Consider the following 24,523-nt stretch of genomic DNA (forward strand, 5'->3'; position numbering starts at 1 on the left):
CATTATTCAAAAGTGTACAGTAATTTATAATAACACGGGAATAATAAAGCGCTCTCTCCCTCTCCTGACAGCCCGTCAGTATCTCATGCAGCTCGCGGATCCAGTAATGAGTGACCGGACAGTCAAAATAAACATATCTATAACTAGTTTAGGTAGTTTGAGAGGTAATTAATAGTAATGCTCTGATCGCCAATTTTGGGGGCGATCGCCGGGATCAGTATCGGCTGATACCGATCGCCGATCCGATCGAGTGGGCGGGGCCTATGGGGACCTTCCATTTAAAGTGATGTTTAACACTCAGTTAATGGGGCTCACTCACTGGCGCGTCCACAAACAACAACCAACATAATTATTACATTCAAATGAAGTAGATTATTTAAGTTTACATTAACTTTGTATAATAACACGGGAGAAATTACCGGAAGCGCTCTCTTTTCCTCTCTCTCTCTCTCTCCTGACAGCATCTCATGCAGCTCACTGATCCAGTAATGAGTGACCCCACAGTGCAGAATAAACATATTTATAACTAGTTTATCTTGTTCCAGAGGTAGATAAAATAGCTAAGTGTGTTAGGTCTAACTCTTAGTGTGTGTGTGGTGCTCTGCTTACCGGTCCGTCACAGCGGGTGGAGCTGCAGGATTTCTGTTTCACACACGTTGCATACCGCTATTTTACTGTCTTTTTCTGACACCTTAAAATACCGCCAGACTGGTGAAGTCATTTTGGCGAGCTTGTTTTGCCACGCACAGAGAAAAGTGTCATGTATTTTACGTCATAATTTTACGTCATGCGATCGGCTCTCGCGATCTGCTTTTTTAGAGAGCACCGATCGATCGGTAGAGAGTATCGGTCGATATCGATGGGCGGCAGATCGATCGGAGCATCCCTAGTAATTTAAATAACTAAGGTTGATGTTCTAACCTGAAGTGTGTGTTTTGCTCCGCTCACCGCTGCAGGTGATTATGCACTCGTTAGCAGCAGCTGATCTCTCTCTCCAGTCAGATTAGACTTCACTCTCGTTTATGTCCATATCGATCAGATCTAGCTATTGAAAGCGATGCCAGGCGCCCAAGCTGAGATTGTATATATTTCCACATTTTAACAGTGCAATTAAAAAGTATAAATATTAGGGATGCATCGAATATTCGGGCGCCGAAAATTATCGGCCGAAAATTGTTAAAAAGGCTCTTTCGGCTTTTACAAAACGCGGAGACAAGCACGGCGCACGACCATGCTCGCGGCTGGCTCACAGCCAACATGTCTGCCGCTTGGAGATATTTAAAAATATCAGAGAAAGAGGCGCGGATTGCGATTTGTAAAACGTGTTCAGCTGACATTTCTCGAGGAGGTGTAACTGCAAAGACTTTCACCACTTCGGGATTACTCCACCACTTGAAATCAAAACACCCAGACAAATATGCGGAGTAAGATCAAATCACGAGCACTGACAGCGAGAGACTCTTCAGCGCTGCCTCTCATGTGCTTGATGAGAAGAGGAACAGACTTATGGCTGATAAAGCAGAGAAGCTACTGTTCATTAAAAAGAACCTCCCACTTTTCCTTAATAAGTAGACAAGGCTGGTTTATCATAAGCTTATCTATTTCTACATGTCTGCTCTATACCCACTTTCCTGAACAATTTTCATTGTGAGTTATAATTCACCATCTCAGGTTATCATTAGGGGGAAATGACAGCAGCACAGTGTTCAATATATTGTACTTTCGTTATCTAAATGATACAATGTTGTTTACATTGCTCATGAGGACAGACCACCTTATTTGCAGATTCTTGAAATTGTAATTTAATTTGTAATTGGTTGTGGATTTTGTATCCAGTTTTCACTTTATGTATCTTTATACAATGTTTACTACTTTGCTTATGAGGACAGACAACCTTATTTACAGATTCTTGAAATTGAATTGTAATTTCATTTGTAAATAGTTACATTCATGTGGATTTATCCATTTTGCACATTTGTATGCATGCACTTATAGGTGCATTTGTTGTTGTTGAAGGCCTTGCTGTTACAGTCTTTATTTACACTATTTTGTTGTAGGCCTACTGGCCTAGATGTTTATGCAGTTTTAAAGCACCTTGGCTTTGTTCTGAATGCACTTTGTTGTAGTTATCCTACAGAGAAAAGAAAATGCACTTGATTTGGAATTAATGTACTGTATGCATTCAAAAGTGCTGAATAAATGTTTTATGGACCCATACTAGTGATTATTATTTAAGTTAAGTTTTGCCATAATCAGGAAGCTGAACAACATTGGTAAAAAATGTATACATTATATATATTTCTATTAATCATTTTCGGCCTTTCGGCATTCGGTTTTCGGCCAACTGTTTCCTATTTTCGGTATCGGTTTCGGGCAAGAATTTCCCATTCGGTGCACCCCTAATAAATATAGTATAAGAATGTGCCAATTTGCCTTGATTGATAGCATACATTTAGGAAAAAACTAACAAATATCCGAATAATGAAATTCAAAACCGAATAGTAGGCCAACGACCGAATATTCGGGTACAGCCCTAGTACAAACTGAAGCTTGTCTTATTAAATTAGTTAAGGGTGATTGGAACTGAGAGAGCGAGAGAGAGAGAGAGCTTATGCGACTGGTTTCCATTCGCTGCTCTGCTGCTCTCTGCTCTGGTGCTGAATGATAGTGTTTGTATGACTTGGATTTAATAACTGAGCTGTGAAAACACTTCTTTCTTTTTTTTATTCCTTTGTGTGGAAATATGTTACTTTCACATCATAGCGGATGACAAAGTATTAGAGTTGATTATTAGAGCAACAATGAGATACAAAACTTCAGTGGAGCAATATAATTCTTACATTTACCCCACAGTAACAAATATATTCCAATTGAAAACTCTAAAATAATTTTGAAGTAGGTATAAAGATTGATGTATAGCCTATCCTTATACCCCTGGAGTGGAATGCACCAGCTGGGCGTAAGCTGGGCGTAACTCTACGTCCGACGTAGAACCGAAGGTTAAGACCAAACTAAAGTTATGACTAGTGCACCACTAAGACTTAAGCCCTGTATGCGTTGCGCCCGGGTGTAACTTTTACGCCTAGTACGGAGCAGGCGTAAATCGGAAAGAGAGACTAGTATCCATAGTAACGTAAAACAGCCAAGAAGGAACATAACTATGGCAGTGCGTCTTGTTTACAGGTTTAACAACAAAAGGGCATTAAGAAGAGAAACAGTCGTCCGTGATCGAACAAACCCACTGGACATCTATTTGGACAGTGAGCTGGTAGAGAGGTTTCATTTCGGCAGACAAGCCCTTTTTGAATTAATCGAGGAGATCTCCCCTCAACTACAGAACGGATCAGACAGAAACGCTAAGCTCTGCCCAACCTTGCAGGTGCTGATTGCACTCAGATGTTACGCTAACGGGTTGCTTTGAATGGAGAAGTTCGAGCGTTAAATTATGTAGACGCGTGTTGCTTGGCAACAACTACTGTTTTGCGTGTATTCACGTGGATGCGCATTTTAAGACTAGGCGCAGCTACCACCGTGACTAGTCAGGCTTTGTGCGCTCGGTGTAAATTCGAATCACTAAGTCGGCCGTAGCTAAGCCCGACGTTAGAGTTAAGACCTACTTTTTTTAAGCCCAGCTGGTGCACTCCACTCTAGAAGACAAGCCTAAGGAAAATACTTCTGGCTGTGAATGATTAACTGATGAGTAATATCTATATAAATATAAATGAAATATTGTGCAGGCTAAATCACTTTGAGTGGGCGGTTTCTATTTTGAAACAGATTTTATCAATCATTACCATTGTCTCAACAAAGAGACTTTAAAAGTGACTGACTGACAGGGGAGAGGAGACGGAGGAGACGGAGGGGGGGGGGGGGGTCAGTGATTGGCTGGCCTGGGCCTCCAGATGTGATCATCCAGCTGTATCCAGGCTGGACAGCAGAGCAGCTATTGGATTTCCTGTCTGTTCCCCTGCTGCCTCCCGCCTCAGCGACACTGTGTGAAATTACATAAGGCTCTACCCTCCCCCACCCTGCTGGCCTGGAGTAAAACCGAGGCCTTCACAAACTGAAATTCACAGTGTTTGTTCTAGACTCCCGACTTCAAAAACTGATTTTCTACCCACAGACTATTCCTCTGAGATTCTCCCACATACAAAACCCATTAGAGTCAATGCACAGAACAGGAGAGTTATGTTTTTGTTTAGATGGAAGATTAGTTGGCTTTTGATGAAAACATTGTACAACCATTGCCTTAACAATGCAAGAGATCTTCCTTCTGGGTCTGGGTATTTTGCTATTGACGATAATCAAATGTGTAGTTAAACATGTTTAAGTGTTTAACTACACATTTGATAGTGTTTGTCAGGATAAACAGATAATGTTGTATATCTCTGGTATCTTAACTGTAATTTGACTAACACTGCTTAAACTCTCACTATTAATGTTCATCGAAACAATTCAAATTGACAATTTAGTCAATTTTACTTTGCAAAAACGTCACGTCGTTATTGCTCTCCTATAAGAAAATAAAAAAGTTTTGATCACAATAAACGGTATGTCATTGTATAATGCAGTACAAAATATATATATTAAATTTAGGGATGCTCCGATCGATAACGGCCACCGATCGATAACGGCCGATATTCACTCTCTGCCGATTGATCGGTGCTCTCTATAAATGCCGATCGGGAGAGCCGATCACATGACGTAAAATACACAACACTTCTCTCTGTGCGTGGCAAAACAAGCTCGCCAAAATGGCTTCACCAGTCTGGCAGTATTTTAAGGTGTCCGAAAAAGAGAGTAAAATAGCGGTATGCAACATGTGTGAAGCAGAAATCTTGCAGCTCCACTCGCTGTGACGGAGCGGTGAGCAGAGCAACACACACACTAAGAGTTAGACCTTACACACTTAGCTATTTTATCTACCTCTGGAACAAGCTAAACTAGTTATACATATATTTATTCTTCACTGTGGGGTCACTCATTACTGGATCAGTGAGCTGCATGAGACGATACTGACAGGCTGTCAGGAGAGAGAGGGGGAGAGAGAGAGGAATAGAGAGCGCTTCCGCTCATTTCTCCCTTGTTATTATCCAAAGTTAATGCAAACTTGAATAATGTACTTGATTTGAATGTAATAATTATGATGGTTGTTGTTTGTGGAAGCGCCAGTGAATGAGCCCCATTAACTGAGTTTTAAACATCCATTTAAATGGAAGATCCCCATAGGCCCCGCCCACTCGATCAAATCGGCGATCAGCCCGATACTGATCCCGGCAATCGGCCCCAAAATTAGCGATCGGAGCATCTCTAATTACATTTCTTAAGTAGAAGGCGGGCAGATTTATAGCTATATGAATGTATGTAGCATCTATAAGAACCAAATATTTGAAAAAACATGCCTATGTGACAGAACCTTTTCCTACATGAAGCTTTCCAAGAGCCCTGTAACACACTCACATAAACTGTGTGAATGCTTTGCAATTAAAAGCACAACAAAGATGATATGCAAAAGAAGACAGTTGGGGTGTATGTATATTCTGTTCATGTGTAAAAGAAAGACAATGAACCCAGAAATCCTTCCCAGAGGCAAATAAATAAGGTGAGACTGCACTAAAGGGGAAGAAAACCTTGGCTGGAAAGTGAGTAATGGCTTTCTCACACCAATTGACTCCTCCACTGACTTAATGTGGTCTATTAGACCGTCACAATAGTTTGATGAAAGTCTGGCACACATTTGACCAGGCTGAGTTAAACCTAAAGCAGATACTTTCCAAACTGAAATCACAGTGTGAGAATCATCTGCTAAAATGTAATCTAGGAAGAACCCCAGAACATTTACTACAATATGTAGATGTAACTTATTATGTTGCCTGTTGAGTTAAATATGGTTCACAAGGCAAGGAACTGTGTCCGTTGCAATTGTACACTTACTGGCTGTTGCTATTGAGACATACGAACTAGATGAGTTTGTGATATTTTGTTAAAAAGTTTTTCTATAAAAGACAATTCATAATCAAAGTATCAAAAAGCATATGCAATTTAATTAGTGTTTGTCCTAATTAGGCCTGTCGCGATAATCAATAAATTGACTTATCGTGCGATAAATAAAAATGGACTCGATAACTTTTCTGAGCTCGATAAATTGCCGTTTACATGCGTTTTTGTTTACATAAGGATGTGACCAGCATTTTAGCCCGACGGCTGTGTCTGCCAACCCGGCGCGCTATGAGGGGCGGGGCTCACACACAGCCCATGACACAGCCAGGTCAGGACACTTTGCGTACAGCAGTGTAGCAGAATTACCTAATTGTACCAAATTAATAATATAGAGAAAAGCAGGAGACAACGTGTGACTTAATCGAGGGGGATTTGAAGTTAAATGGAAGTGGTTGCCAAACCTAATATTATGGATGCAAGCCAAATCAATGAGGCGAACCTACGGACTTGAATGTTTTTTGTCACATTGGTTTTAAAAAGGTAGCAACAAAAGCTAGCAATACGACCAACCTTAAACTGCACCTGAAACACAACCACCCCATTCCGTTTTTCCAGCTGGGAGCAAACGACAGTTTGCAATCAAAGATGCATTTGCCCGACAATGCAACATGTTTGTGTTCCTTGCTCGAAATTTTTGGGAGGGTTTTTTTGTTTGAGAGACAATGTGTGCTCATTTATTTATTTATATATATATATATATATATATATATATATATATATATATATATATATATATATATATATATATATATATATATATATATATATATATATACATTAGGGTTGTCAAGTTAACGCGTTAATAACGCAAAAAAAAATTAACGTCACTAATGATTTTAACGCGATTAACGCATGTGTATTTTTTGTCCTCGGCCGCCGCGTAGTTTCAGAGCGCATAGAGTTTAAAATACCATCTACAAGCTGATGCTGACAGCCCCGCTCCTGCCGCTCGCAGACCACACTTCCATGCTCACCGGCAGGCACCGACTGGCCGTCGGGAGGATCGTTGTTGTTGTTAGCATCTGGTGCTAACTAGCTGCGCTAACGGATATAAGGGGCTGTTTCAATGAAAACAGAGGAGCGACATTTCGCCGACAACTGCGCCGAGCACTTGACTTTATGCAGGCAGCCAGACAGTGGGACATTGTACGAAAAGTCAGCACACTCAGCACGGATAGTGTGCGCAACATGATTGCAGCGTCCAGGCAGCTCCCGTTTGAGCATATGCCTTGAGTTGCACATAGCTCACACAACACACAGCGAATATTTGTAATGTTCAGAGGTTGTTGTGTTTAATATTCATGAGAATATTTGTCATTGTTCAAATGATAAACATTTGCATAAAGCATATTTGTCCACATATGTTGATAAGAGTATTACGAACTTGAAAATTATCCCTCTAAGGTACATTTAGAACGGATAAAAAATGTGAGATTAATTTGGGATTAACTATGGACAATCATGCGATTAATCGCGATTAAATATTTGAATCGACTGACAGCCCTAATATATATATATATATATGAGAGAGAGAGAGAGCTCTGTTTTCCAGCCTGAGTCTATTTAATTGATTGTTTTGGTTGTGTGATTTTAATTAATTTGTTATAATTAAATGTATTTGTTTCATTTATTATATATAATTTATATATTTGAATATTATTTCACATTTCATTTGCAATGTTGAATGTTCAATAAAAAGTTCTGTTTGAAAGGATGTACTTTAATTATTATTATATATTATCATTATGTCAGTGGTCTAAAATGGGCTTACTTACTTGGTGCCGACAATATTATCGTTTATCGCAATAATTTCCGGGAAAATGTATCGTCCTACAAAATTAATTATCGTGACATGCCTAGTCCTAATGCCAGCACTTTGGTAGCCTCGCCTGATTGACAACCATCTTTTGCAAGTGGTTTATTATTAAATTATCTTTTATTGATTCTTCACAAAATGAAATATAGATTGGGGTTGAACGATTCCTGCGACTACTTGTTAATAATGATATGCAAAAACTCCTCAGCTCAACAGCACACAATGTGACAGCTTTGCTCTGATGTATGAGGTGTCCACTAGGGCTCTACCCGAATATCCGAATATTTGTTCATTGGAGTACTATTCGGGTTTCAATTTCGTTATTCGGATATTCGTTTTGTTTGTTTTTTTCAAATTGAATTTATTGAAATCTCCAATATCAACGTAAGAGCTTGTGCCTCTTCGGGGGGTGCTGCTAACACTTAACCATAAACGTTATCGTTTACTTTCTCCGTCTTTATATGTAGATATTACTTTTCTCCGCTAATCTCCGTCACGTTGTTTCCAAAGCAACAACAACTTCCTGTCAACTGCGTTAACTCTCATTCAAAATAAAAGCATGTCCATAAATAGGAAGCCAAGCCAAATTACACTTAAGACGTATACAACTGCAACGAAAGTAACAAACACAATATCCTTTTACATTTCAAAGAACACAAATTGGGTTACATTAACAAATAACTATAAAACGACAACCGCGCGCGGGCCGAAATATTCGCTGCTGATTACTACCGGATATCCGGAGCCCAAAAATGGTATTCGGGACAGCCCTAGTGTGCACTCACAAATCTCTCTGTATTCTCTGCTGGCTTTGTTCCTAAAGCCCACCTGACATTCAGCTATCCATACTGAGGAGCAGGAAATACAACCGAGGCGTGCATTTGTCTGCTGTGCTGACCTACTTCCTCCTAACTGCTACTTAATTATTCAAGAGCTTTGAAATGTTCTTCTGTATGGCAGCATGCAACCCGACTGCCTGTGTTTGCCCCTCATGACGGAAGCCTCACAGAACTTCTATTTATGCATAAGAGGGTTCAAGTGTGTATGTTTGTGTACAGTGTGAGCGTGCACTTCCAAACACTGATAGCTATGCTGGTTCTATTTACACACTAAACATACCAAACAAAACATGGCGGCTAGATTTTATACACGAGGTTTGAATTGTGAACTGAGAGAGATTTAGTGTGGAAAGTACCCAAACATTACAAAACACAGACTAGACGTCACACCGGCAGCTTGAGGTGTTGATGCATTCTGGGATGTAATTTATTTGAAACTGCACTGTCATGGATCAAGCTCACGTGTCTTGACTTGTCAATTCATTTCCCCCAAACTAGAACTTCATAACCCGTAATTACACTCCAATCGGGCCTTCATACCTTTCACTGTAACATTTCACTAGTATTTCCTCTGTAAGATCATCAACCTTGAGGTGTGTGCCCTTGATAAAATGCTTTTTCTAAAATTCAAAAAACCTCTAAACTGTAACCCAGTTTCCTGGTAGAGAAGTCAAGGCTAATGAGAGATAAAAACAAGGTAGAGATAAATGTAGCGCTACCCACAGCTTGAAGCCTACACATAAACAAGAGGCATGTCCCGTAAAACATGCTGTCATCTGCGTTGCGTAACAGAGTCAAGTGAATCACTTACCACAGAGCCATTACTAGGGATGGGTACCGAGAACCGGTACTAAGTCAATACCGGTACCTGATTGGACGGTATCGGTATACCGTTAAGCCGCTGGACAAACGGTGCTGCTATCGGTATATGTGTTATGTCTACTTCCTTCGTTTAACTTTAAACCATTCTGGTTGGTTGGTAACCCTCATCCCGTGTGATGTATCCGGTTTGAGACCCCTCTGATTGGCCACTGTAAATGCCACTCGTCATCTCTCTCAACAACGCTCTTATTATTGTTGTGAGACTTCCGCAGGCATGGCGGACGGAGCAAAGCGATCGAAGGGTGCACTTTAAAAAAGATGTAGTGGCGATAGTGCAAGGTGCAATCTATGTACTCAATTAGTTGCTTGTAAAGGGGGTAACACAAGCAACTTAATGACGCAGTGCTAGTGCTAATAGTGCTAATAGTGCTAGCGGGCTTCAGCCGCGCCGTGTGTAAATGTGGCCTGAGCGAAGGCTCGCAGGCAGGTTAGCTGCTGCGCACGGGTAATATGTTTGGTTTACCTGAGTGCAATCTTCCAGGCACATCGCCTTGTCTTTTTTTTGTTTATTAACACTGACAGTGTATTAATGTGAGCTCCTACATCTATAATAATTTGGCCTTTCATTGAATGCTTTATAAACCAGCTAAACTTACAGATGTCATTGTGAATTGGACTAGGAATTGACATATTTTAAGCTCAAATACGTTGTTCTATGTTTAAACCTTCTGACACATTTTGACGTGTTTCAGTTCAGCACATCATTTATTTTGTGATGATTTAAAAGTACAATCCAGAATAATATACGTACTCGCCTTTATCTTTTTGCCATCTTAGCCTTTTGACCAATTTCTTCATATCACAGTTTTGCATGATGTCACTGTAGGACAATGTCTCTTGTCGAGCTAGGTTGTCAGTTTGAAATGTCTGGATGAAGATGTAAATGATTTACAAATGTTAAAAAATGTTTTAAAAAATGCCTCATTTCATCCTCTGTCTGAGGGAAAACCCCAAAAAGCATGATAGGGCGAACCAGGCCCCTTTAAGTTATTATTTATTTGTGTCTGCTTCTGAGAAGCTAGTGTATAAATTACACAGTTATTTCTGCAATTACAATACAATTACTGTTTAATCTTCACATCTTGTATTCATGTCTATAATTTTGAGCACCAAATTATTGAAAAGTATCGATAAGAGTATCGAAAAATACCAATACCGATAAGCAGTACCGGTACCGGTACCGATAAAATCCTAACGATACCCATCCCTAGCCATTACTAATCCCATGCCTGCCTCTCTTTTAGTATGTTTAAATATGGGTGACTGTTTTTTTTTTTAGACGCAAAAATACGACATGGCTTTAGGGATGTCCCGATCACCTTTTTTTGCTCCCGATCCGATTCCGGTCATTTGATTTTGACAATTTGCCTATACCGATTTTTCCCGATCCGATCTTTATGCAATGCATTAAGAGAAAAAAAAGCATTCAAGTTGTCCCTTAAGGTTATTTTTTTATTTAAATTTGATATTCTATCCAACATGGATATAGCTTATTTTTTTCGCAGCAGCATTGGATCAGTTCAGTTGTGCAGCATTGGATCAAAACAAAATAAAGCTCATCATTACTCGTTAGCTTACTGCTCCAATTAGACACTGCGCCCTGCCCACTCTGTTGCCAGATTTGAGAGAAATAAGCAACCAGGTCTATGAAAACAAGCCCCAAAGAAGCAACACATACATGATGTTGTGTCATTTGAAACCAAAACTAAGGCCTCAGGATGACTTTAAGACTTGAACATGGTCATTTTTGTTTTGTAACATTGAATAACATTTTTTTATTTAAATTATAAAAAAAAGGAAAAAAAATCCGATCCCCGATTTTTTTGTCCGGATTCCGATCTTTTGAAAATCACGTGATCGGCTCCGATCCCCGATCACGTGATCGGATCGGACCAACTCTAGCTTTAACTTTTAATGAATATCTATTTAAAAGAACATGCAAGTAATATTATATAATGGTCTTTGGCCTTCAGACACAGTATTTATACTATTCAATTGTTGTTATCAATGAATGATTATCACCAAAAATACTGACTGAGAATTCTCCACAGAAAGAACGACAATTTTTTCAAATAAATTCATTAAACTTAGCTCTGCAATTGACAGTCATTTGCAAAAATGCCTTTGAAGCACTTCAATAAAAAGCTAAATGATGGAGGAACGACTTCAAGAACATGTTTTAACACATAGAAAGACACAGAGCATTACCACACGTTGAGAGCACAGACAGAATAGTGTGTTCCAACATCAAGGCATCGTGTGTGTGTGTGTGTGTGTGTGTGTGTGTGTGTGTGTGTGTGTGTGTGTGTGTGTGTGTGTGTGTGTGTGTGTGTGTGTGTGTGTGTGTGTGTGTGTGTGTGTGTGTGTGTGTGTGTGTGTGTGTGTGTGTGTGTGTGTGTGTGTGTGTGTGTGTGTGTGTGTGTGTGTGTGTGTGTGTGTGTGTGTGTGTGTGTGTGTGTGTGTGTGTGTGTGTGTGTGTGTGTGTGTGTGTGTGCGCGTGATCACCAACACATCCAATCACATGTGGATGTGTTGTGCAATGTCAAAAAGGGAATTTTAGTTGCTTGATTTTTCATGATGATTGGTGTCTCCACAGAGATTACATTACATGTTAGACGCTTTTATCCAAAGCGACTTACATACTCAATACTGTGGGCAATCCCCACAGGAGCAATTGGGGGTGAAGTGTCTTGCCCAGGGACACGACAACATGCTGACTGCAGTGGGGTTTGAACCTGTGCTCCCCTGATCCGAACAGCAAGGCTCTATCCACTGCGCCCCACGCCTCCTCCAGATGAAATGAATTCATGTAAAAGGGTAAAACCTGTTCTGTTCATTATAGGTGGCATGTCAAGAGCTATATCAAATCCTGTAAAAGAGGAAACAACTTTGAATCTAAACCTCAACCTAACTTAATTCTGTACAATTGTAGTCACAGTTAACTGCAGCTTTACAACAGGGCTGACAACTAATTTAGAGAGGACAATGGAGGGCCGTGGAAAAACAAAATAATGTTTACAGAACACCGATACCGATCATTAATCATAACTTTCTGTATGTTTTAGACCAGCTGGTATTGTTTAGATAATCTAAATATGTAACAAACTCTCATAAAAACGTTCTGTCTGCGGTCAAGGATGTTTTCATTATTTAGAAAATTGGTAACAAAGGCTTGAAAGTGGATTTCATGAAGGAAAGTGTCGCTATTAGTACAAGTCTCTATATTCTTTTGACACTTGCCAATTTAAAATAGCTGGCTCTTAAAATATTGCAGGTATTCTTTGCATTTGATAATTGCAAGCAGCATCATAAATTCCTGGAGGGACAGATAAATCGTGGGGCCCGTTTGAGCCCTACAGAGTGACAGCCCCAGAATCTGTCTGACCTTTAGAGACCTTTAACCCCCAGGATAGCAGCTCCAACACTTCCAACACACTCCCTTTGATGACAGCATCCTAAAAGTGAAAGTCGGATAGCATAAAAGGTGGCACGTCACCACAACCATTTTTTTCCATTTGGCGATCAGGGCTAATGGTACTGCTCTTCCACTGGAACTGCGGTGGCACTGTGTCCAGTTCAATGGCACTTTGATTGTGGGTAATTTGGGGCACCGCACTGCAACAGACCGGCTGTGGCTGATCATAACAGCATAACGTTCTCCACACACGGAACCCACCAGGTGCAGCCCACTAGTGAGCAAGAGAAGCTAGACAGCTGCTGTTACTCATTCAGTGAGCAGAGAGGAAACTGGGCAGGAGGAGGGAATGCGGCTGGGAGGCACTTTCATGGTGACTGCCTCATACTCGGTTTGGAGTGTTAACTTAAAAAGGTTCATAAAGTCCACCACAGCATGACCAGAGTTGTGTCATATTTCTGTATAATCGCTTTTTCATGTGCTGTGATTTCAGTCAATATACATTTCATTTCAATATGCAGTGTGAAATGCTTGGTGGTGCAACAGTTACATCATAGTAGATTCATGCCTAGGTTTGCTTCAATTGATGAATCTCACATGTACACTCAGACGGAGAGTATTAGCATGTGGAAATTACAAGGTTGAGGAGGATGCCCTCTGTCAACATCCACAACTCAGGTTGAGATTTTAACAAAGGCTACATCAGTAATAAATCATAAATACATGTATTTCCTAATGTTTTGTACCAGAAAGCTGGTACCTATCATGATAAAACAGTGTCATATCATTGATGAATTATTGTGGCATAATGCTGTGTAGAACACCAGGTGAGTATGACAGTAGCTGGTAGCTACAGCAGTGGCATACCAATGAATCATAGTGTGTGCCAATGCAGCTTTAGCCACATTCCTTTTAGTTGTGTTTTTATCATGGTCGTTTACAAAAGATGTGCTCAACATTTCTTGGCACACTTATCAACTATTCCAATAAATCATTGTTCAAAAATGCAAAAGTATTCATTGATAATGAAAATGATAATTACCTGCAGCCCTTAAAGCTTACTTAATAAACATTCTTAACCAGTTATGGGATTAATAATTGGAAAAATGGGTTAATACAAATTTGAAAATGTAGGACGTTGAATTACAACCTTTGAAATTTTGTATGGAAATGATAATAATGGCTCGTGTTTCTTCCCACAGGAATTCACTGTGAGGATTCATCCTTCAGAGACAATAAATGAGTCCACTTGCGTAACTGTGTTATGTTTCATAATACGAGCAGAAATTGAACTAGCACTGAAACGGTCTCCCTGAGGCATCATGCTGAGCACGGGATTATGTTTGCCCACATTACCCTTTGGATAAGGGAGATATATCTCCTCACTAGGGTTTAAATGTTAACAATCCAAACTGCTAAACTGACACAAAACTAAAGTCAGCAATGTCACACCATTATACATTTTTGTCAGACTTTTACGCTCTCTAGGCTACACACCATATACCCACACCGTCCCAAGGCATCATGACATAATACCTGAATACTTTCATGTACTTTACTTTATACTTTACTACAAACTACACAACAAATTAACCAGTCTGTCAAGTACCCAAACACAAATGATTTGTCCGATTCTTCATCAGTCTTTCTTTGGTCAGATTTTCATCTTTGTTCACCCATTAAGGCAAACATTTTCTATGCAGTCTCTGCTAAGACGGCAGGACATACTTGTGCATTTCAGAAGCCTGGCTTTTAAGAAATACACTTCATATTTAACATCACCCCAATAAGTACACACTTACAAAACGAAACAAAGGCTCTCGTCAGGTTTGTACTCAACCTACACAAATACATATAAAAAAGAAACAGCATCAGCACAAATGTAAGGGTAATATCTCAAATCAATGTTTGGATAAAGATGTAAACAGAAGGGTAAATACCAAAACACCCATCAAATTGATAACTGTCCCTTTTCCTCAGTGTAGTTAGTGATGAGGTGGTTTCTAATGTGAACAGCTAACATTACCAGTTTTGTGGAGCCCAGAGCTTCAACTTTTCCTTCTCCGTGTTTACATCAGAAATATATGAGCTGTAATCCCCATGTTTATAATAACAATGATGAATCTACAGAGTTATCACCAGAACCTGCAACTTTAACATTTTCTTTGCTATTTTTAGCTAATTGTTTAGCCGTCCAACCGATTTCAGAGGCAGCAGGCAAGAAAAAGCTGTGAAAACTAGCTAGTAAACAAGCATTCGAGCATTTAGCAGCTCAACAGTCAAATATTTCTCTCCAGGGTGGTGTTCCTGTAGAGACCAGGAACACAGCCAACATATTGAATATTTGACAGACAGCCTCTAGTTTTCCAGAAACACGATTTCAAAGGATTGCTAATGTTGCACAATTACTACTAGGTGTAACCAGGTTTGCCATACCACCTTAAAAGGTCTGCTGCCTCTTAGTGGCAAAACAGTAGTTATTATAGGTTTAATTCCCATTAACTCTTTCACTAAACAAAGATTAAATTAGCACAAAGCCTATGCTAAACTTAGGTTGTTGATGTAAACTACCAGAAGTACAAATCATTTGTACTTAATGCGCACCCCTTATACCAAATGTCCACAAGGTAAAGGGAACTTGGTTGGTATATGCCTACTCTATGTGATACTAGAATGGCTTAAATGCACGGTCTAAATGTCATGGTGTTCTGTGTACATATGACAAGTTGCTTGGATTCTCCATTATAATGTTATTGACTAAGGCTTCAGGAATGTTTAACTGTCTCACAATAAAAACCTTATACTAGTTGGCTAGAGTGTTGTGTTGCAGCGACATAAAGCAGTCATGGTTTCAAGGTTTCTCAGTTTTATATTATACATCAGACGTGGACTGCTTCTCCTGAAACAAAGACCACGTCCCCTAACATCAGAAAATGTTTAATGTCTTTCAGATTTTAAGAAGGTATGATATGTCCTAGTCTGACATTAAAACCATCTTCACCGCTTAAAAGTTTTTAACAAAAATAAGCTTTGAAGAACTAGACAACAAGGGACAGATCAAACTACACCATGTCAAAGCTGGGCACTATACATATAAAACTCCATAGTGTTGTGTCTATTGTAACTATGATAGAACAGTGTTATTTCCCACAAAAAAATGAGTGAAGGGTTATGGCTCAATGTACGAATGTGGCTACAATGTATGAATATCGTGTTTTCCTAATATGAATGTTGGTGTAATTTGTAATGTAGGTACATACAAATCAAGTCTTTGTTTACTAAATCCACATTTGGCTGTGTCCCAATTTATATGCAGCCACCTAGAGCTATAATAGAGAAAATAAATGTTCTCAAACTGACAGCTAACAAGTTAAATGCATATCTGATTGGAAGTGGTGGAAATGATTGGGCAGTTGACAAAAACAGACATCCGCTTGTTTCCACAACAACACACATGTTAACTCTGTTTATGTTAATGATCACCTCACTCAGGGGGAGGTACCTTTGCATTTCACAAGAGGGTTTGGTTGTTCTATGAAAGATGTCAACAACGTGACTGTTCTTAGAAGTATGACCACATTATGCTCAGTTATAAAATCAGACTGCCTCTTACAACAACAGTTGTTTACAGGTGGATAACTATCATTAGCTAAAATGTGTGGATATTTACAGAAGCCGGATCAAAATAAAATGTAGAAATCATATTGGTAGAAAAAAAGATTCAACTCAAAACCAGCAAAACCTTACCGTCACAAAACAAACCAATCATTAACGCTAACCTACCTAACGCCCTTTTTAACGTGTGTCAGTGACATGAAATCATAGCTTATCACCCATCAGACAACAAAGCAAAGCGTTACCAGGCTAACGTTAGATAAGCTATCAGTAGAGCGCACTAAGTCAACTTCATGTAAAACCAATGTTTACAAACCGGGCGCTTCTGTTAGCGTGACAAGTTAGCATGCTAGCTCAGTTAGCCTGATGCCACAGTATAACAAAAACTTTAAATTATTGACACTTAGTAGGCAATTGACATAACGTATCACGAGAACATTGGTAGTGTTGTGCGCTGGGAAGTGTGCTTAATGTTCTACACAGTAACGAAGCTTATTCAGTTGAAATGAAAATGCCGTTAGCTATTCGGCTGTTGTGACAGCTAGCTTATACAGCTAACATCGTTAGCTATTAGCTAACTTAGCCTAGCCATGTAGCACGTGTTCATGAATTATATAAAATAATCAACTAACTGACAATAGCCAGCAAACTATGAGCACTGTGGTCTGGTGAGTGGCCAGCTGGATAAACTGTTCCTGGAAAAATGACTACATTTACAATACAAGGTTCGACGTTACGTTAAGCTTTAAGGTAACGGATAGCCAGGAAAAGGTCAATACTGCTATGTATGTTTCTCATCCAAAGAATAGCCGTACCCCGTCGTCCAACAACAGAACACACAGACACCCCCTCCCTCCCAAAACCAACGGACAGCAAGCAATGGAAGCTAACTAACCTTAGCGGCGGGGCAGGAGAAACCATTCGGCGGTGTTATCGCACAGTAGCTAATGTCCCAATCCTTCCTCAGTCGGTCCAAATTCCCCCTAAGAGGTCCTCGCTTCGATTGGGTGTCTCGCCCCTGAATTAATCCACACGAAAGAGTGTAGTTTTCATTTTCATTTGTTCCGCTGGCGGTTTTCAGCTATGCCGTGCCTGACTGTTCCTGCACAACACAGTGGTGTAGCACTAGCCTCTAAGCCGCTGCTGCTGACACCACAGCGGGGCTGAACCGCCTCTCTCTCTCTCTCCATAGGTCCGCATGCTCTCTCGCCCCTCCTCTTTACTCAAGCAGTGCACTTTCTTCATGCCCACAACAAATTCAGAGATACAGCAGTGTAGTATTAAAGTCAGCGATCATCATAATGCACTACACACACACGCAGTGTTTATTGGGCTTCCACTTCTTTCTACAAATATTTTAGCAGGACTCCATGCATTTCAGCACAGTACATGTGCATGTATTCGGAAGCGTTTAGTCTATAATTGATATGTTAATTATTTCCTATATACTTTTCCTTAAGTGCATGTGTATGATATGATACTGTAAAAATCATACATGTTCCAATTGCTGATTTAGACACATAAATATATTTATCTATCTATATGTCTGTCTGTCTGTCTGTCTGTCTGTCTGTCTGTCTGTCTGTCTGTCTATCTATCTATCTATCTATATCTATCTATTTATATCTATCTATCCATCCATCCATGTATGTAGTAGTTCAATAGATCACATCCTTGCTGCTTAAACGTATTGTTTTATTGTCCAGCTATCACATTACTATGAGGACATTATTAATGTTTCTCCCTCCCTGGTCCAGTCTGAACTTCCAACAGGGGTCAGTTGAAGCGTTTACACTCCAGGAAGTCAACATATGTGCTGCTTGATGCCCGTGGTGAAGTACAAGCTGTGAATACAGTGACTTAACATTGAAGGATAGTATTTGGGAGATCACAACATCCCATGCTGTGTACATAGTTGATGACTTTGCTGAAGCTGCTGCCCTCTAAATGGTCTGAAACCTCTCGTTGGTTTCTAAAACCGCCACCCATAGCCTACTGCAGCTATTTCAGTCACGGAAAATATTTAGTCTAAAAGTCAGTCAGTGGGGCTTGAAAAAAGAAAGATGCTCCTATCCTGGTTTGGCAGGCTATGATAATTATTTAAACTTTATTGAATGGTATATGCTTTTGATTTTGTATGTCACATTTGGAAAAGGCGTAAAAAAATGTACCATATAACTATCTGGCACATGCACTTCAAGCTATGTCTTGACCTAAATTTCCGCAGCAGCCTTTCCTATGATGTCAGATGGGATTGTTTTTCTTCCCTGTGTTTTTCTTTCTGCTCTGTGGTTTGGGAGACCCCCTCTAACCATCAGTATAACCACCATCTCTTCATCCAGCCATCACAGAGCAGGAAATCGAGCTGTTTATTTCAGCTGGGCTTTCTGGAACCAGGCGCATGTCGGGATAATCTATCCCCCATCTCCGCAACGCCCAATTTGTCAGCTCACTGATAAAGCACAAATGTTTCTCACTTGCCGGGTTTGATGTCAACAGCTGTGTTTCATCTGCAGCCAGATCCCCAATGGAGCATCAAACAAAGCCCAAATGGCCAGGTGAACTCTCTTGAGATAGTAAAATACATGATATCTACATAAAAGGAACACTTTTGATTGCAAAATAAATCTGGATTTCAGATCAGGGTAGGAAACACCTGAAGTATTATTATTCAAAAAGAGCTTGAGAGGATTTTTTTGTAGATCCAGAGCTCACATTAAAGGTGCCATTGGGAGTGACTGCATTATTAGCGAAGCAGACTTCGGAGATGTTAAAGCCTGTCAGATGATAGATGTACTGAAGACAGTCATTACATCTCTGAAATAAAAGCAACAGAGAATCCTACAGAGAGGAGGCTGGAGGGGAAATCCTCATCAAAACAGCACTCTTCAAAGACGAGCTGCCATCCGCGGTCTACCAGATTAATGGAGCTCTCCTTTGTGAATGATTAGTTTTGATTACAAATCCAAACACTCTTTCGCTGTTGCAATCTTCTGAAACAGTGGATGCTTAAGCACATTATTACACACTGCCTTCCTTAGTTCTTTATTTTCTTCAGGGGTAGTGATTATGGCGCGTTAATTAGATTCAAGCACAATTTAATGGGAAACATAAAATCATAAAAATTAAAATCATACTGTATGTTGTACATTTATAATGTGTTTTTTAGATGAAGGCGGTGGATATTATTTAGCATGTCTTGCTATTTATAACAATGGTATAATTAAGTGTCAAGTTCTTCCTTGGATCATTTTTAGCTAAGACATCATTCATCCTGCCATCACTGGCATTTATTATAGTCACGACATGGCATGAATAAAACCGCCCTGGAAGAAATTATCTTTCTCTGTAGATAGGCTAAGACAGAGGGAGAGACAGAAAGCGAGAGAGGAGTGTTTTTTATCTGGTTAACTGTGTCATTATTTTCCTATCATTCACAAATCAGTCAAGGTTTGCAATGAAAAGGGCAGAATGTATTCACATCCACAAGACTTCACCTAACTGCCTCCTCCTTCTCCTCCCCGCCACAACAAAGACGGCATTGAGGGCAGAAATGGCAGCGTCTCAGTGAAGAGTCGACTGCCTGCATTGTTGGAATTCCGGCTCAACTTCCTGAGTATCTCCACACCTGGCCGACCGCCAGCACACGCTTTTCTCTCAGTGTTTCCTTTCCTTCCCTTTATCAAGATCATATGTAGACTAAATGTTCCTGTTGAGACATAATATGAGTATTTTCCAACCTCACCCACATGTAATGCCATGTTATGCTCCGTGTCTTTGTTTAGTTTTTTCTCCACTTACATTATATTTCAATAAGCTGACGCAATTAAGGGTTGAGTATCTTTTCTTAGGACACTTCAAGATATGGAACGCAGGGGCTGGGGATTGAACCACCAACCCTTCAATTGGTAGACAACTATTTTTATAATTTTGTTGATATTGTTTTTAATCATTAACGTGTCGAATAAACAGTTGCGCATAGAATAGATAGAAGATAGAATTGGAGGGATGAAACCCTCTTTAATGGTCACACTTGCAGAGCACACAGCACACACAGTGACATTTGTCCTCTGCATTTAACCAGTAGGCCTACTAGGGTCTAGTACTAGGAGCAGTGAACTCACAAAGAAAAACAACAGTACAATATAGCCACGTATATATAAAAAAAGAAAATGCAGTTGCAGTTCCTTCGGCTAAGTCACTATTCTTTTCGTATTCTTCGTCGCAGGTTTGATTCCTGAATAATGACCATTTCTCTTACGTTTTATCAAGCTTTGTTTCCTTCAATCTCAAACATGAGTCATGTTTTCCATTGAATAGATACTCCACTATCTTTACTCTTTGTTTTGACTAATAGGTTTCTCCTTTCACCATTTCCTTTTGATAGCCGCTCTGTGCCTTTCTTACATCTTAGCAAACACTAAGCAGCAACAATAAGTGCTTCTGAAGTCATTTCCAAATATTTGTATCACACTCTCCTCAATGCACGTCAATGTGACGTACATTATAGCCTCTGATTATGTGTTCTGTTTTCATTTGTCAAATTGTGTCTGAATTTCTTCGTTATCACTGGCTTCCGTGGGCGCGACAGACGCATCCACACTTGTCCCATGTCCAAGTGAACCCCTGTAATGAAACTGGCAGTGGCATAGCACCACTACAGCTTAGCTCAGTCAACCATCTGTCAGGTTGCATGGATCCATGTGGAGTAAACTACAGTGGACCTTGTATGGACACGTTCTAGCATGAATTTCATGACATCAATGTTAACTAGGAAACGCACACAAAAACTATTCCTGTCCCTTTCTAATGGAAAAAGCACGCAAGGAGAGTATGATTCACTGCCTTCCATGTCTAATTCAGGTTTCACTACATTAAGCAAATTAGATACAGAGACATACAGCATATATTATGCATGTACATCCGTATTCACACATGGAAGCTATTTTGGCACCTGCATGGAAATGTTCTCTCTCATAGTAACACACAGTATCCACAGACAGCAGTGCTAACTAGGATGCCGTTGACAGATTAAATCAGGTCATTGTGTTCTTGACTTTTTTCAGTGTGTTGGTCTGAGTTGTGTGATAAGCCCTGGCTATTGCAACCTGATTATACTTATTCATCTTTTTCAAGCAGAATGTCTGCCAACCAATAATACAGAATCATATTACTTAATTGTCATATCCATTCTAAATTGGTTTGCATCACAGCAGCTACATTTGCAACAACAAGGACCAGTATGTGAGACAAGAAACAAGGAAACAGACATTTAACAAAACCTTACAATCACTGGAGACAATAGGTTCAAGACCCTTTAATATACAATTGATCTTGGATTAGACTCTGTATTTCATTTTAGGATTGGCTGGTGCCCAAGAGAGAGCTTCATTCTAACATTATTAAATGGTGGGACTGATTTGATTGTAACAGTTCATATTCGCTGTTCAGGACGCAGTTGGGATCAGAGTCAATGTTGTGGGCAAGCCTCAATATGTTACTATGGTTGTTTCATAGAGTTGAAAAAACAAAATGTTTTTACTTTTGCAAATATATCCAATGTGGTGTTTCCAGATCCACCACCAAAATGACACAATCTCTGGAAGTAAAAATGACATTTGAACACGCAGTGGAGATAAGAGTTCCATTAGTTATTTTTTAGGCTAGCACACATAAGAAATTCCTTTTTTCTACCCTAAAGGACAAAGCCGGTTTTGGCTGCATTTTTCTCTCTAAGTGGCTGAGCCGTAAGCCCAGAGGTGAATTTCTGCTGCTTAGCCAACTCAAATACAACTCTGCAGGAAGTGCTGAGCTGGATGAACTTGCACTGCAGTGTCTAATGTTAAAAGCCAAGCCAGTGCTGAGTCCTCCGCCACTTCAGAGCAAAATACTATCTATGCAGCCCTTTGTCCATGGCGTGATAGAGGGCTGTATAGGTTCCCAGGCTGCTCACATCTTCACTTCCACATAAACTAGACTTAGGCAGGGGATAATTCTTGAGGAGATGTGTGGGAGGGAGATGTGTTTTCCAGGAAAAAGGACAGGGGTGTATATGGGTTGCCATAGCAGTACATATGTGAGGAAGAAGAAGAATAGCAGCGTTTTCAGTGGGAGAACTGAAAGGGGAGGGGTTCAGAAGAGTGCAGCACTCCCATAAATAAAGCTAATGAAATGGCAGTTGAGTCTGGAGAGAGGTGGAATGGCTGGTTGGGTCTTACACTGTCTGATTTATCCTCAGTGTCCCTGTTAGCACAGCAGGGAGATCCATTAACTCACCTCATCAATAACATCCTATGGACAGGGAAAAAGGCCCGCTTTCTACACCGACACCCACCCCAGGGACCGGCTCAGAGGGCTCCCTCAGTGGGGGGAAAGGAAGCTGGACTAATGTAGTCACACATAGAGAGCAAAAATGTCTCCGTTGGGGGATGGGTTGCTTTAGGGTAGCTGCAGGGGGTAGCTCAATGTACAGCACAGAAAACACTCAGCACATTGCAGCAATCACATGCATATGCATCTTGTAAGCAGTGCAAATTGATGTGTTTGCCTACTTCCGCATGTACACAGTGTCTCTTCGTGTGGGTGAATAGTGGAAAGATAAGTGCACACTCTCCGAATCAGTCGACGAAGGGAACTATCATCAAAAAGAGTGACAACACACAGACTCGTAAATGGTTGATAAGCGTCATCTGATTCATGAGCAACGCTGACGATAAAGCAAAAGAGCACTAGTCTAGGCATGCCTGAAATTATATAAACAGAGCAGCTATTTTAAATGATCCCAGAGGGCAGGATATGAAGATGCAGGAAATTGTTCTTTAATGTAACAGAGAGCAGTTGAGTTGAAACAAGGCGTGTGATAGAGATAATAGGGCCTTGGTAGTATTTTACACCAGAAATGAGGTGGAATGTCAACAGAGCTTATGGTCTAGTGGGAGCTGATAACAGTACAGAGATAAGAATAGAGTGCAATAGCAGATACTGTGATTGAAGTGATATCTGACATGCTCACTCTCTCTGTGCGTGCGTGTGTGTGTGTGTTGGAGAATGATCTCTCATGTGCTTTTTGGCTGTAAGATCACAAGGTAGTGGCTGAGTCTGTCGGGGCTGAGTAAGACACCCCGAGGGAAGGGCTTTCCAGCTGCACAGCTCAAAGGAGGAAGCTCCACACTCACAAATGTCACAGAAAGACACAGAATAAAATCATTGTCAATCTCTCCCCGTCTATGAGTTCATATTTCCCCAAAACTGGTGCCAGCTATGCAAATGTGAAGCTTTGATCATGCATTTGAGGTTTTCACTGCTTGTATCAAAGTCAAATGTTCCCTTAGTGAAATGCAGTGGACAATAGAGACATTTTATTTATAGAAAGTTAAATGAAGTTGACTGTATTTCTCCTAAAAAATAAGCCTCTCTGCTGCGTCTTATACGTCTATCTTCTCTATTTGTTGTGAGGCAACATAGTGAGTCTTAGCGGGGGCATTCAGAGTTTATCTCCTCACTCAGTACTCAGCAGTGACTTTCAACAAAAAGACAATCTGATTAAATCTCACTGTCAAGAAAGCAATATCATTCTACAGGCATGAAGATGGAGCCGTCCTGTGAATGGGACTCAGATCATGACAGGACGATAAGTTATTTTTAAAGTAGTTCCTCTGATAGAAAGATTTAGTAGTTCCCCTCTCAGCTGTAGGTGCTACATAGTGTTTTACTCTCTGCAGATAAGTCCGTTATAAAGTTGTTATGCCACACTACCTCGAAGAACCCCAAAATCAGATGCATGATGTTGATGATGAATTGCCATCGAACATTTTAAATATGCTATTGTTTTCAATCATTTTTACAGATATATATTTTTTGAATTTATCATGCATGTAATGGTATGGTGTGAGCTGGATTCAACTTGTTTTGTTCTATATGAATGACAGAAAAGTTTATCTTGAATACAAAATATTT

The 24,523-nt window shown here is 40.1% G+C and overlaps 1 protein-coding gene across 9 annotated transcripts in view; it reads right to left on the reverse strand.

Moving 5' to 3' along the window:
• ncor2 (nuclear receptor corepressor 2) overlaps positions 1-17,718 on the reverse strand; it is a 106,372-nt gene extending 88,654 nt beyond the window's left edge. For 5 of the 9 annotated variants that reach the window (XM_079689422.1, XM_079689426.1, XM_079689424.1 and 2 more), the window contains exon 1: positions 17,463-17,717. The gene's annotated coding sequence lies outside the window, so the exon portion shown is untranslated. Of the gene's footprint in view, positions 1-17,462 lie in introns of all 9 variants that reach the window. The other 4 variants (XM_079689425.1, XM_079689421.1, XM_079689429.1 and 1 more) reach the window with 2 other exon arrangements.
• Positions 17,719-24,523: the final 6,805 nt, after the last annotated feature.

Source organism: Notothenia rossii (genome assembly GCF_949606895.1).
Source record: "Notothenia rossii genome assembly, chromosome: 6".
Lineage (NCBI taxonomy): Eukaryota > Metazoa > Chordata > Actinopteri > Perciformes > Nototheniidae > Notothenia > Notothenia rossii.